The sequence below is a fragment of the Hyla sarda genome, chromosome 7 (genome assembly GCF_029499605.1).
Source record: "Hyla sarda isolate aHylSar1 chromosome 7, aHylSar1.hap1, whole genome shotgun sequence".
NCBI classification, from domain to species: domain Eukaryota; kingdom Metazoa; phylum Chordata; class Amphibia; order Anura; family Hylidae; genus Hyla; species Hyla sarda.
This window is the reverse complement of record NC_079195.1, coordinates 156,979,555-156,994,453: the sequence shown is the minus strand read 5'-3', so window position 1 is coordinate 156,994,453 and position 14,899 is coordinate 156,979,555. Positions and strand designations below refer to the sequence as shown.

Here is a 14,899-nt window from a genome sequence, read left to right as displayed (position 1 = left end):
TGTTGCATTTAGGAAGCCCTTCTGGTGCCAGAACAGCAAAAAAAAAAACCCACATGGCATACCCTTTTGGAAACAAGACCCCTCGGGGAATGTAACATGGGATAAAGTGAACCTTAATACCCCACAGGTGTTTCACGACTTTTGCAAATGTCAAAAAAAAAAAAAAAATTTTACCTAAAATGCTTGTTTTCCCCAAAATTTTTAATTTTTAAAAAGGGTAATAGCAGAAAATACCCCTAAAAATTTGAAGCCCAATTTCTCCTGATTCAGAAAACACCCCATATGGGGGTGAAAAGTGCTCTGCTGGCGCACTACAGGTCTCGGAAGAGAAGGAGTCACATTTGGCTTTTTTAAAGCAAATTTTTCTCTGGGGGCATGCCGCATTTAGGAAGCCCCTATGGTGCCAGGACAGCAAAAAAAAAAACCCACATGGCGTATCATTTTGGAAACTAGACCCCTCGGGGAACGTAACAAGGGGTTAAGTGAACCTTTATACCCCACAGGTGTTTCACGACTTTTGCATATGTAAAAAAAAAAATTTTTTTTTTACCTAAAATGCTTGTTTTCCCAAAAATTTTACATTTTTAAAAAGGGTAAAAGCAGAAAATACCCCCCAAAATTTTTAACACAAATTCTCCCGAGTACGGCGATACCCCATATGTGACCCTTAACTGTTGCCTTGAAATACGACAGGGCTCCAAAGTGAGAGCGCCATGTGCATTTAAGGCCTAAATTAGGGACTTGCATAGGGGTGGACATAGGGGAATTCTACGCCAGTGATTCCAAAAAAGGGTGCCTCCAGCTGTTGCAAAACTCCCAGCATGCCTGGACAGTCAACGGCTGTCCGACAATACTGGGAGTTGTTTTGCAACAGCTGGAGGCTCCATTCTGGAAACAGTGGCGTACTAGACGTTTTTCATTTTTATTGGGGAGGGGAGGGGGGCTGTGTAGGGGTATGTGCATATGTAGTGTTTTTTACTTTTTATTTTATTTTTTGTGCTAGTGTAGTGTTTTTAGGGTACAGTCGCAAGGGCGGGGGTTCACAGTAGTTTCTCGCTGGCAGTTTGAGCTGCAGCAGAAAGTTTGCGGCAGCTCAAACTTGCAGCCAGATACTTACTGTAATCCTCCGCCCATGTGAGTGTACCCTGTACGTTCACATTGGGGGGACGGACATCCAGCTGTTGCATAACTACAACTCCCAGCATGCCCGTTCGCTGTCGGTGACTGCTGAGAGTTGTAGTTTTGCAACAACTGTAGGCACACTGGTTATGTATCACTGAGTTTGTGACCCAACTCAGTGTTTCACAACCAGTGTGCCTCCAGCTGTTGCAAAACTTCAACTCCCAGCATGTACGGTGCATGGTGTACGGTGACTGCTGAGTTGTAGGTTGCAACAGCTGGAGGCACACCGGTCGTGAAACACTGAGTTAGGTAAAAAAAACAGTTATACAACAGCTGAAGGTACACTTTTCCATAGAAGAAATGTGCCTCCAGCTGTTGCAAAACCATAAGTCCCAGCATGCCCATAAGGGAATGCTGGGAGTTGTGGTGGTCTGCCTCCTGCTGTTGCATAACTACAGCTCCCAGCATGCCCTTTTTGCATGCTGGGAGCTGTTGCTAAGCAACAGAAGGATGTCACTCACCTCCAACGATCCAGCCGAATGGTGTCAGTTCCGCCGCCGCCGCTGCTCCTGGGGCCCCGATCCCAACATTGACGCCGGGGATCGGGGTCCCCAGCACCCGGGGTGCACGTCCCGCACCCGCTCACGTCCTCCGGAAGAGGGGCGGAGCGGGTGCGGGAGTGACACCCGCAGCAGGCGCCCTGATTGGTCGGCCAGTAATCCGGCCGACGAATCAGGGCGATCGTGAGGTGGCACCAGTGCCACCTCACCCCTGCAGGCTCTGGCTGTTCGGGGCCTTCAGAGACGGCCCCGAACAGCCAGTAATTCCGGGTCACCGGAGACCCGATTGACCCGGAATCGCCGCAGATCGCTGGACTGAATTGTCCAGCGATCTGCGGCGATCGCCGACATGGGGGGGCATAATGACCCCCCTGGGCGATATGCCGGGATGCCTGCTGAACGATTTCAGCAGGCATCCGGCTCCGGTCCCCAACCGGCTAGCGGTGGGGGCCGGAATTCCCACGGGCGTATGGATACGCCCTCGGTCCTTAAGGACTCGGGATGGAGGGCGTATCCATACGCCCTATGTCCTGTAGAGGTTAAACATACAAATTTTCGGCAAAATTTTTTTTTCTTTTTAAAGTATAATATAATTTAGGTATTGATGTAAACCTATGGACCTACAGCATAAAGATTGTGTATCATTTTTACTAAAAAGTGCACTGTGTCGAAACGGAACCCCCTCAAAAGTTACAAAATTTAGTTATTTTCTTCAATTCCCCCCCAAAAAATGTTTTTTTTTTTTTTTTTTGCCTTAGATTTTGAAGTGAAATGATTGATGCCAATACAAATTAATGTTTGTGGTACAAAAAAACAAGCCCTCAGGTCTGTAGGTATTAAATTGAAAGGGTTAGGATTTTTAGAGGATGAGGTGGAAAAAAACAAAAAAGTGCAAAAATGAAGTTGATAAGGACAAAAAGGACAAACTTGTGTCTTGATAACAACCAAGCTGTGTTTTCTCTATAAAGTGAGTGTAGGAGCTAAGATTGCTTCATTGACTGTCAGAGATGGCTGCTATCATCAGCCGCGCATTCAGGGTCAATGGTGGACATTAGGGCAACGATATGGGGAAAGTGTGCAATTGCGATTATTTCAATATGCCATTGCGATATATTAAACAAATTGTGAAATCCCCTCTAATGTTCAAGCCCCCTATTTCATAAAGCCAACTCCCCCAATTTCGCATTCATTGACTGAACATAAAATGGAGGGGATTTGATAGGTTTTCTTATTCTGGAGTACTACAGGGTGGGCCATTTACATGGATACACCTTAATAAAATGGAAATGGTTAGTGATATTAACTTCCTGTTTGTCAAGATGGGTGGTGACCATGGCGGACATTTTGAAGTCGACCATTTTGAATCCAACTTTAGTTTTTTTCAATAGTAAGAGTGTCATGTGACATCACACTTATTGGGAACTTCACAAGAAAAACAATGATGTGCTTGGTTTTAACGTAACTTTATTCTTTCATGAGTTATTTACAAGTTTCTGACCACTTATAAAAGGTGTTCAATGTGCTGCCCATTGTGTTGCATTGTCAATGCAACCCTCTTCTCCCACTCTTCACACACTGATAGCAACACCGCAGGAGAAATGCTAGCACAGGCTTCCAGTATCCGTAGTTTCAGGTGCTGCACATCTCGTATCTTCACAGCATAGACAATTGTCTACAGATGACCCCAAAGATAAAAGTCTAAAGGGGTCAGATCGGGAGACCTTTCCAGGAATCTCTTCATCTAGGAATGCTCGGACCTGACACCCATAATGTGGTGGTGCAACCATCTTGCTGGAAAAACTCCGGGAATGTGCCAGCTTCAGTGTATAAAGAGGGAGACACATCATTATGTAGCAATTTCGCATATCCAGTGGCCTTCAGGTTTCCATTGATGAAGAATGGCCCGACTATCTTTGTACCCCATATACCACACCATACCATCAATTTTTGTGTTCCAACAGTCTTGGAGGGATCTATCCAAAGGGCGTTAGTGTCAGACCAATAGCGGTGGTTTTGTTTGTTAACTTCACCATTCACATAAAAGTTTGCCTCATCAATGAACAAGATCTGCGTAAACTGAGGGTCCTGTTCCAATTTTTGTTTTGCCCATTCTGCAGCACCTGAAACTACGGATACTGGAAGCCTGTGCTAGCATTTCTCCTGCGGTGTTGTGATCAGTGGGTGAAGAGTGGGAGAAGAGGGTTGCATTGACAATCCAACACAATGGCCAGCACATTGAACACATTTTATAAGTGGTCAGAAACTTGTAAATAACTCATGAAAGAATAAAGTTATGTTAAAACAAAGCACATCGTTGTTTTTCTTGTGAAATTCCCAATAAGTTTGATGTGTCACATGACCCTCTTCCTATTGGAAAAACAAAAGTTGGATTCAAAATGTCCAAATTCAAAATGGCCGCCACGGTCACCACCCATCTTGAAAAGTTTCCCCCCTCACATATACTAATGTGCCACAAACAGGAAGTTAATATCACTAACCATTCCCATTTTATTAAGGTGTATCCATATAAATGGCCCACCCTGTACTTTAATTCCTCCTCCGCATTTCATGTGCCTGGCTTGGTATAGTGTAGTCTCCACCCTCTACGGCGCTGTTGCGTTGCTCTATTGTGTAGGGATTTAACCCCTTAAGGACTCAGCCCATTTTGGCCTTAAGGACTCAGACAATTTAATTTTTACGTTTTTCATTTTTTCCTCCTCGCCTTCTAAAAATCATAACTCTTTTATATTTTCATCCACAGACTAGTATGAGGGCTTGTTTTTTTGCGCGACCAGTTGTCCTTTGTAATGACATCACTCATTATATCATAAAATGTATGGCGCAACCAAAAAACACTTTTTGTGGGGAAATTAAAACGAAAAACGCAATTTTGCTAATTTTGGAAGGTTTCGTTTTCACGCCATACAATTTATGGTAAAAATGACATGTGTTCTTTATTCTGAGGGTCAATACGATTAAAATGATACCCATTATTACATACTTTTATATTATTGTTGCGCTTAAAAAAAAATCACAAACTTTTAAACCAAATTAGTACGTTTATAATCCCTTTATTTTGATGACCTCTAACTTTTTTATTTTTCCGTATAAGCGGCGGTATGGGGGCTCATTTTTTGCGCCATGATCTGTACTTTTTTTTGATACCACATTTGCATATAAAAAACTTTTAATACATTTTTTATAATTTTTTTTTTAAATAAAATGTATTAAAAAATTAGTAGGAATTTTGGACTTTTTTTTCCCCGTTCACGCCGTTCACCGTACGGGATCATTAACATTTTATTTTAATAGTTCGGACATTTACGCACGCGGCGATACCAAATATGTCTATAAAAAAAAAATTTTACGCTTTTTGGGGGTAAAATAGGAAAAAACGGACGTTTTACTTTTTTATTGAGGGAGGGGATTTTTCACTTTTTTTTTACTTTTACTTTAACATTTTTTTTTTTAATTTTTTACACTTGAATAGTCCCCATAGGGGACTATTCATAGCAATACCATAATTGCTAATACTGATCTGTTCTATGTATAGGACATAGAACAGATCAGTGTTTTCGGTCATCTCCTGCTCTGGTCTGCTCGATCACAGACCAGAGCAGGAGACGCCGGGAGCCGGACGGAGGAAGGAGAGGGGACCTCCGTGCGGCGTTATGAATGATCGGATCCCCGCAGCAGCGCTGCGGGCGATCCGATCATTCATTCAAATCGCGCACTGCCGCAGATGCCGGGATCTGTATTGATCCCGGCACCTGAGGGGTTAATGGCGGACGCGCGCGAGATCGCGGGCGTCGGCCATTGACGGCGGGTCCCTGGCTGCGATCAGCAGCCGGGATCAGCCGCGCATAACACGGGCATCGCTCCGATGCCCGCGGTTATGCATAGGACGTAAATGTACGTCCTGGTGCGTTAAGTACCACCTCACCAGGACGTACATTTACGTCCTGCGTCCTTAAGGGGTTAAGGACTGGGAACGGGGGGGGGGGGGGGGGGGAGGTATTGTTTTTTTCCTCGTCGCCTTCTAATAGCCATAACACTTTCAACTTCCCCTTACAGACCTAAAATATATCAGGGCTTGTTTTATGTGCCACCAATTATACTTTGACACTCCTTTTACCACCAAAAAATAAAAAAAATAATCTACAATGTTGTAGATTCTACGCAGTGCACTTTTCAATAAAAATTATATATTTTTTTCTGTTTTCATTTACAACCTAAAAATCAGATCTTTTTGGAAAAAATAAATATTATGAATAAAATTTCCCTCTTCCGACCTCTTTATCTCTTATTTTTCCATATGCAGGGATGTATGAGAGCTCATGTTTTGACTGATCTGTAGTTTTTAAATCGATAACATTTTTGTTTTGATGGGACTTTAATAACTTATTTTTTTTCTGGTATATGAAGAGTCCAAAAATCCTGGTATTTGGTATTTTCTTTTTACATTTACACCATTGAGTACGCAGTATTGTTAATGTTATATTTTAATAGTTTGGGCATTTACGCACGCAGCAATACCATGTATGTTTATGTTCCTTTTTGTTTACATTTTAATTCAAAATGGGGAAAAAGGGGTGACTTAAAGCGTACCTGTCAGACCCCCCCCCCCCTAAAAAAAAGTTATATTTTGCTCATCCTGAACATCCTGTCATGTACATTTATATTTTATGTGTCTTCGACCTATATCTCTCTCAGAATTACCTTTATCTACTTATAATATGGGGAGGGTGCAGCTGTGCTTGGGGAAAAGATGACTAGAAGGGTGGAGGAGTGTTTAAACTAGAGACTGGGGGGGAGGGAACCTACAACATAGAGGGTGAAGATAGTGTAGATAGAGAGGGGGGACTTATTAAATGTACCTGGGGGTGGAGCGGAGGGAGAGGTTAGAATAGTTAATAGGGATAGGCTTCAAAAGGAAGAAATACCATATGCCATTGATTGAATTGCATGTTGACTAATGCCAGAAGTCTGTCCAATAAAACTGATGAACTGCAGTGGTTGATGTCTGAGGAGGATTATGACATAGTGGGTATAACAGAGACTTGGTTGGATGATACCTGTGACTGGGCAGTCAACATACAGGGATATAGTCTATCCAGGAAGGATCGGACAAAACGGAAAGGGGGAGGAGTCTCTTTATGTAAAGTCCAGTCTGAAGGCCGCACTGCGGGAGGATATACGGGAGGGAAACGATATTGTGGAGTCATTATGGGTAGAAATATATGGAGATAAAAATAATAAAATTCTGATTAGTGGCTTATAGTAAACACCTAACATAATGGAAGAAGCAGAAGAGTTAATGAGGCAAACAAACAAGGCAGCAAATCAGAATGAGTTGATAATAAATGGGGGACTTTAACTATCCTGATATAAATTGGGAGACTGAGTTCTGTGAACCTCATAAAGGAAACAGGTTTCTGACTATAGCTAAAGACAATTCTCTGTCCCAAATGGTGCAGAGCCCGACCAGTGGGGGCAGCGTACTAGACTTAATATTAACCAACAGACCTGACAGAGTAACTAATGTGCAATTTGAAGGACACCTAGGAAATAGTGATCATAATATAATACATTATAACTTGTTCTTCAATAAGGGAATCTCTTGAGGAGCCACAAAAACAATGAACTTTAGGAAGGCAAAGCTTGACCAACTCAGAGAAGCCATTAACAATATAAAATGGGATAATGCCCTCAAAAAGGAGATTTTTTAACACTTACCGCAAAATCTTTCTCGAAGGATCCATTGGGGGACACAGACCGTGGGGTGTATGCTGCTGTCTCTAGGAGGGGTGACACTATGGTAATAAAAAAAAGTCAGCTCCTCCCAGCAGGATATACCCGCCTTCAGGCTCTGAGCTCGTCAGTTTAAGTTCGAGAGCAATAGGGCAAAGAAAAACACAAAACTGTTCGAGAACCAGAAGAAAAAAAACATAACTGAACACACCCTCAGACAGAGAACCAAAAGGAAAAACCCAAAAAGGGCGGGAGCTGTGTCCCCAATGGATCCTTAGAGAAAAGGAGATTTTTTTAAACACTTACCGTAAAATCTCTTTCTCTATCGGCTCCATTGGGGGACACAGACCGTGGGACGTATCAAAGCCGTCCCTTGGGTGGGCAGATAAGTAATCAGGCAGACGGCTGATCCACTGCCGCCTGCAACACTTTACGACCCAGACTAGCATCAGCCGATGCGAAAGTATGAACTCGGGAAAACCTCGAGAAAGTGTGCAAAGACGACCAGGTAGCCGCCTTGCAAATCTGCGTGGCCGAGGCTCTATTCTGGAGAGCCCAGGATGCCCAACAGAATGTGTGGAATCAGCCACAACCCTGAAAGGAGGAATCTTCCCCTTACAGTGATAGGCTTCCGCAATGGCGGACCGAATCCACCGAGAAATGGTGGCCTTGGAAGCAGGTAGTCCCTTGCGACGACCTTCCGTAAGGACGAAAAAGGAATCACACTGAAGAAACGAAGAAGTGATGGAGAGATAAGACCGAACAGCCCAAACTACATCCAGCTTGTGTAGTAAGCGCTCCTTAGGAAGAGAAGGAGCCGGACAAAAGGACGAGAGGACAAATGTCCTCATTGAGATGAAGGGCCGAGACCACCTTAGGCAAAAAGGAAGGAACTGACCGGAAAACGACCTTGTCCTGGCAGATCATCAGAAACGGAGAACAGCAGGAAAGAACTGCCAGTTCAGACACCCTCCGGATGGAGGTGATAGCAACAAGAAACGCCACCTTCCAAGAAAGGAGGCGGAGAGACACCTCTCTAAGGGGCTCAAAGGGTGCCCCCTGGAGGGCACCCAGAACCAAATTCAAGTCCCAAGGGGGAGAAGGTGACCAATAAGGAGGAACAGCGTGTGCCACTCCTTGCAGGTATGTCCGGACATGAGAAATAGAAACCAGGGGCCGAAATCTGACCTTTAAGGGAACTGAGAGACAACCCCAGTTCTAACCACGACTGCAAAAAAAAAAAAGAGAGAAGACAGGGAATAGAGAAGGTCACTGGGGAGAAGTCCTGAGCTTCACACCAATGAAAATAAAACCGCCAAGTACGGTGGTAAATTCGTGCGGAGGAGGGCTTACGAGCCTAGATCATGGTGTGAAAGACTTGGGAAGAGAACCCGCAGGCCCTCAAAACCGCGGTCTCAACCGCTACGCCAACATATGCAGCGACTGAAAATTGGGGTGGCAAGAGGACCCTGAGAACATAGGTCCGGGCGGAGCAGAAGGCGCAGAGGAGCGTCATCCAGGAGCCTGACTACGTCGGCGTACCACGACCTTCGGGGCCAATCTGGAGCTACCAGAAAGGAGAGGACGTCCTCTGCCTTGAGCTTCCTCAGCACCCTAGGAAGGAGCGGAAGAGGAGGGAACAGATAAGGTAGGGCGAACCCCGCCCAAGGAATCACTAGGGCGTCCACGGCCAGAGCCTGAGGGTCCCGGGACTTGGACACAAACGGAAGGATCTTTCAATTGTGCCGGAACGCGAAGAGTTCCACATCCGGAAGCCCCAGAGGTCGCAGATCTGCGAGAAGACCTCCGAATGAAGAGACCACTTGCCGGGGTCGGACCGACTGAGGAAGTCCGCTTCCCAGTTGAGCACTCCCGGAATGTGAAAAGCCGAAATGGCCGGAACCTTACTCTCTGCCCAGGTGAGAATCTTGGTCACCTCGGCCATGGCTGCTGAGCTGCGAGCGCTGCCCTGTCTATTTATGTACGCCACGGCCGTGGGGTTGTCCGACTGAACGCGGACAGGACTGAAGACGGGACTCCCAATGAAGAAGACAAAGAAGAATCGCCCGTAATTCCAATATGTTTATCGGAAGAAGGGTCTCCAGGGGAGACCAGAGTCCCTGGACCGTCCAATCCCTGAACACGCCGCCCCAGCCCGACAGGCTGGCATCCGTTGTAACAACCTGCCAGAGAAGGGGAAGAAATGACCGCCCTTGGAGAAGAAGGGGGGAGCGGAGCCACCAGAGCAGAGACTGATGGACCCTGCGAGGGAGAACAATCTGACGATCGAGGGACAGAGGAGACCTGTTCCATCGAGAGAGAATCGCCAGTTGAAGGGGGCGGTAATGAAACTGGGCAAAGGGTACGGCCTCCATAGTTACCACCACCCGACCCAGGACTTCCATACAAGTGCGGATGGAGACAGATACCTGGGTCCGAAGGGAGCGGACCTCCGACCAGAGCACCAGACATTTGTCTGGCAGAAGACAAAAGCGGGCAGAGGCCGTCGAATCGAAGTCTCAGGAAGGTTAGAGACTGGGTAGGACAGAGGACTGACTTGTCCTGGTTGACCATCCACCCAAAGCGAGTCAGAGTGTGGAGAGTCCACGCCCCGGAAGAAGCATTTAATTGCGAAACGTTGGGTGACGGAGGTCCTGGTGTGTCCCTAGAAGGTGAAGTTAACAACCTCTTGCTATGTGTACAAATGTATAGGGCTGTTACCTTACTGGGTGCAGCCACTAGTTGGGACACTTTTGTTATTATAAGTAGGCTCTTTTAGCTATCTGGATATACAGGTATTTTTGGGGATTAACCCCTTGTTCTAGGACCTCCGGGTGTTTATTTGTAGGACCATCTTGGCATTTTGTGCCTTTTTTAAATGTATGTCTCTTTTTTGCTAAACAATAAAGATTGAATTTGTGTCCCAGAATACCTTGGTTTTTCTTTTTTGTTATAATTTTGCATGGTATGGGAACATACACATAGATGTTGGCATTTTCTATGCATGACTAGCTCAAAGCCTGAAGGCGGGTATATCCTGCTGGGAGGAGCTGACTTTTTTTTTTTTTATTACCATAGTGTCACACCTCCTAGAGACAGCAGCATACACCCCACGGTCTGTGTCCCCCAATGGAGCCGATAGAGAAAAGAAGAATACTGACACTAAATGGGAGACTTAAAATTATCTTAAATTCTCACTGTAAGATGTATATACCCAGGGGCGTACCTAGTACCTTAATTACACCACCTCCCTCCCCTCCCCCCAGGGGCGGACTGACAACACTCGGGGCCCCCGGACCAAAAAAAAGGCAAGGGCCCCTGCTAGGCTCTGCAGCTCATCAATCTTTTGCCACGCTCCTATTCCACCCAAATCCAACACACAATAAATTTAAATTTATATATGTAAGAAACACTTTAACGTAGGTAAATTTCCATGACCAATAATACTGGTATACAAGGAGTAAATATAAACCACCACACAATAACTGGATAATACCGCCATAATTTACTGAATAAAACCACTATACACAGACCAGTATACTATAAAGGATCTGTATAAGTGATTATATACAGGACCATATGGCGGTAGATATCAGCTATACACAGGATGTGTATACCATATAAGTGATCACAGTTACATTTTGGGACTCACAATGACGTCTTTTCTGATCAGCGGCGTACTCTTTCTATTTCTTCTCCGTCCGGATAAGACCGCCATGTGGATCTCTTAACATCTGCAGGAAAAACATGTCAGACTCTGCATTTTTTTTTCAGTGCCCTCCCCTTCTATACACAATCTTCCCATCTATAGGCCCACAAACTGTAATAATGCCCTCCTTGGTGTCCTGCACAGTAAAAGGTAGCCAGGTAACCCCCTCTTTCCCTCAGGTATATGCAGAGCACCCCCCCCTCTCCCTCAGGTATATGCAGAGCACCCCCCCTCTCCCTCAGGTATATGCAGATCACCCCCCCTCTCCCTCAGATATATGCAGATCACCCCCCCTCTCCCTCAGATATATGCAGAGCACCCCCCTCTCCCTCAGATATATGCAGAGCACCCCCCCCCCACCTTCCTTCCCTGTAGGTATAGGCAGGGTTAAAAAAATAAAAAATAATAAATGATGCTCACCTGATATCCCACGCAGCGATCTCCTCAGCTGCAGGGCCCGCCACCGATGTCAACGGCGCCAGTACTGCGTGCTGCGTGGGGGCGGAGGTCACGTCTCCTCTGTGTAAGCTGCAGGTGCGGCTCACACAGAGGGGACGCCTTCTCCTGTATTGCGCATACAGGAGAATGTAGCGCTGTCTGCTGGGGATCTGGGACGAGTGTCCCAGATCCTCAGTAGTTGCGGCGGCGGGTCAGTCCGCCCCTGGCACCCCCCTTGAGTGGCACCGCCCCCCCCCTCCCCTTGGTACGCCACTGTATATACCTTATGGGAATAAAAGGGTCAGAAATAAAAGAAAACCAATATGGATGAATAAAAATGTTAAGGGGCAATAAATGACAAAAATAAAGCATTTAAGCTACTAAAAGAGGACGACAGTGAAGAAGCATTAAAAAGCTATAGAGAAAAATGTAAAATATGTAAAAAAAAAAAAAAAAAACAGTTAAAAGCCGCAAAAATGGAGACAGAAAGACTCATTGCCAAAGAGAGCAAAACTAACCCCAAAATGTTCTTTAACTATATAAATAGCAAAAAGGTCAAAAATGAAAGTGTAGGCCCTTTAAAAAATGATAAAGAAGAAATTATAAACGGGGATCAGGAAAAAGCTAATATATTAAACAAATTCTTCTCCACTGTATTCACCGAGGAAAATGAAATGCCAGGTGAAATACAGGGAGATAAGGCAAACTCCCCTTTACAGGTCACCTGTCAAACCCGGGAAGAAGTACAGTGCCGCCTACAAAAAAAAAAAAAAAAAAAAAAAACAGATAAAATCACCAGGTCCAGATGGCATTTACCCCCATGTTCTAAGGGAATTAAGTAGTGTAATAGACAGACCTCTATTTTTAATATTCATGGACTCTATAGTAACAGGGACTGTTCTCCAGGACTGGCGCATGGCAAATGTGGTGCCAATATTTAAAAAGGGGACAAAAGGTGACCCCGGAAGTTATAGGCCTGTTAGTTTAAACTCTGTTGTATGTAAATTGTATGAGGGTTTTCTAAGAGATGCTATTTTGAAATATCTTGATACAAATAAATGTATGACTCCATATCAGCATGGCTTTATGAGGGATTGGTCCTGTCAAACTAACCTGATCAGCTTTTATGAGGAGGTGAGCTCAAGACTGGACCATGGGCAATCGCTGGATGTTGTATATCTGGATTTTTCCAAAGCATTTGATACGATTCCACATAAACTGTTGGTGCATAAAATGAGAAGGATGGGGCTGGGGGAGAATGTGTGTAAGTAGCTGGCTCAGTGATAGGAAACAGGGTGGTTATTAATGGTACTTATTCTGATTGAGTAACTGTAACTAGTGAGGTACCACAGGGGTCAGTAATGGGTCCTGTCCTATTTAATATATTCATTAATGACCTTGTAGAGGGGTTGAATAGTAAAGTAGCAATCTTTGCAGATGACACTAAACTCTGTAAAGCGGTAAACACAATAGAGGACAGGGCACTGTTACAAATGGATCTGGATAGGTTGGAGGCTTGGGCTGGGAAGTGGCAGATTAGGTTCAACACTGATAAATGTAAGGTAATGCACGTGGAGGAAAAAATTCAGCCTGGGATTATGTATTAAATGGGAGCACACTAGGGACGACTGACGTGGAAAAGGACTTGGGAGTTTTAGTTAACAGTAAATTTAGCTGTAGTGACCAGTGTCAGGCAGCTGCTGCCAAGGCAAATAAAATCATGGGGTGCATCAATAGGGGCATAGATGCCCACGACAAGGAAATAATTCTACCACTGTACAAATCACTAGTCAGACCACACATAGAATACTGTGTACAGTACTGGGCACCAGTGTACAAGAAAGATACAGTGGAGCTGGAGAGGGTTCCAAGACAAGCAACCAGGGTAATACAGGGAATTAGGGTTATTTAGTTTATAAAAAAAGAAGGCTTAGGGGCGACCTAATAACAATGTATAAATATATCAGGGGACTGTACAGTGATCTCTCCCATGATCTATTTGTACCCAGGACTGTATCTATAACAAGGGGGCGTCCTGTCCGTTTAGAGGAAAGAAGGTTTCTACACAAGAGCAGTGAGACTTTGAAATTCTCTCCCAGAGGAGGTGGTCATGGGGAACTCTGTAAAAGAATTTAAAAAGGGGTCTGGGTGCATTTTTGGAGAGTAAGAACATTGCTGGTTATGTATATTCAAATTATAGGGACAGAACATTGATCCAGGGATTTATTCTGACTGCCATATTTGGAGTCGTGAAGGAATTTACCTCTAGTATGAGTTTTTTTTTGCCTTCCTCTGGATAAACTCAGTAGGGACTCATTAGGGATATAGGTTGAACGTGATGGACTCTAGTCTTTTTTCAACCTTATGAACTATGTTACTATAAATAATTGCTCAGTGAGGTTTCTGTCCATGCAGAGGCATCTCCTCACTGTGTTGACTCCTCCCCCTCCCTCCCTCTTTTCTGACTCACAGAGGGTTGGGGGGCAAGCCCAGCAGCTCTGGACCTGCCTACAGCCCTGTCAATCACTCAGTGTCCATGACATGTCGATGACCACTGGACATTGCAGGACTGGCATGTATCCCAGGAGGCAGGGGGACCCCTAGTTGCAACCTTTTTTTTTTTTTGATTGGCCTTTTCAGTATAAAATACTGAACATTTTCTGATGAAAGCAATTGCAAAACATGTTTTTGCATGCTTTATAACATATCAAAAGTTATTGTATCTGACAGTGCCCATTTAAGGAGAGGGGCTTATTAACATTTACTACCTTTTCTGTTTAAATTTTTCTCTTTTTCATAGGGCAGAGGTTCCTTACCTTTGTTTGTCCTGTCCGATCGCGCACCAGTAATGTAGGCAGCCCGTAGTAATAGAGTGCTGATAACACTAATCAGTGCTGTACTATAGGCTCCTATGGCACAGTACTTGTCTAAAATCACAAGAGTGCAAGTAGTAGTCCCCATGGCAGTGTTTTCCAAACAGTGTGTCTCCAGTTATTGCATAACTACAACTCCCAGCATGCCCAGACAGCCTTTGGCTGTCCAGGCATGCTGGGAGTCATAGTTTTGCAACAGCTGGAGGCGCAGTGTTTGGAAAACACTGCCATGGGGACTACTACTTGCACTGTGCCATAGGAGCCTATAGCACAGCACTGATCAGTGTTTGATCACTGATCATTGTTGCAGGTGTTCCAACCAGCTCCACTGAGCTACTGGCACTTGTTTTCGGCATTTTAGACGTCGCAATCAACTCTGATTGTGGTGTCTAAAGGGTTAATGCCGCACATCACCCTGATCGGTGATGTCCGGCAGTAGGCAGTAT

At 44.8% G+C, this 14,899-nt stretch overlaps 1 protein-coding gene across 4 annotated transcripts in view; it reads right to left on the bottom strand.

Moving 5' to 3' along the window:
- The window catches only part of ADAT3 (adenosine deaminase tRNA specific 3), a 100,454-nt gene that overhangs the window by 84,852 nt on the left and 703 nt on the right, over positions 1 to 14,899 (bottom strand). The gene's annotated exons all lie outside the window — the stretch shown is intronic.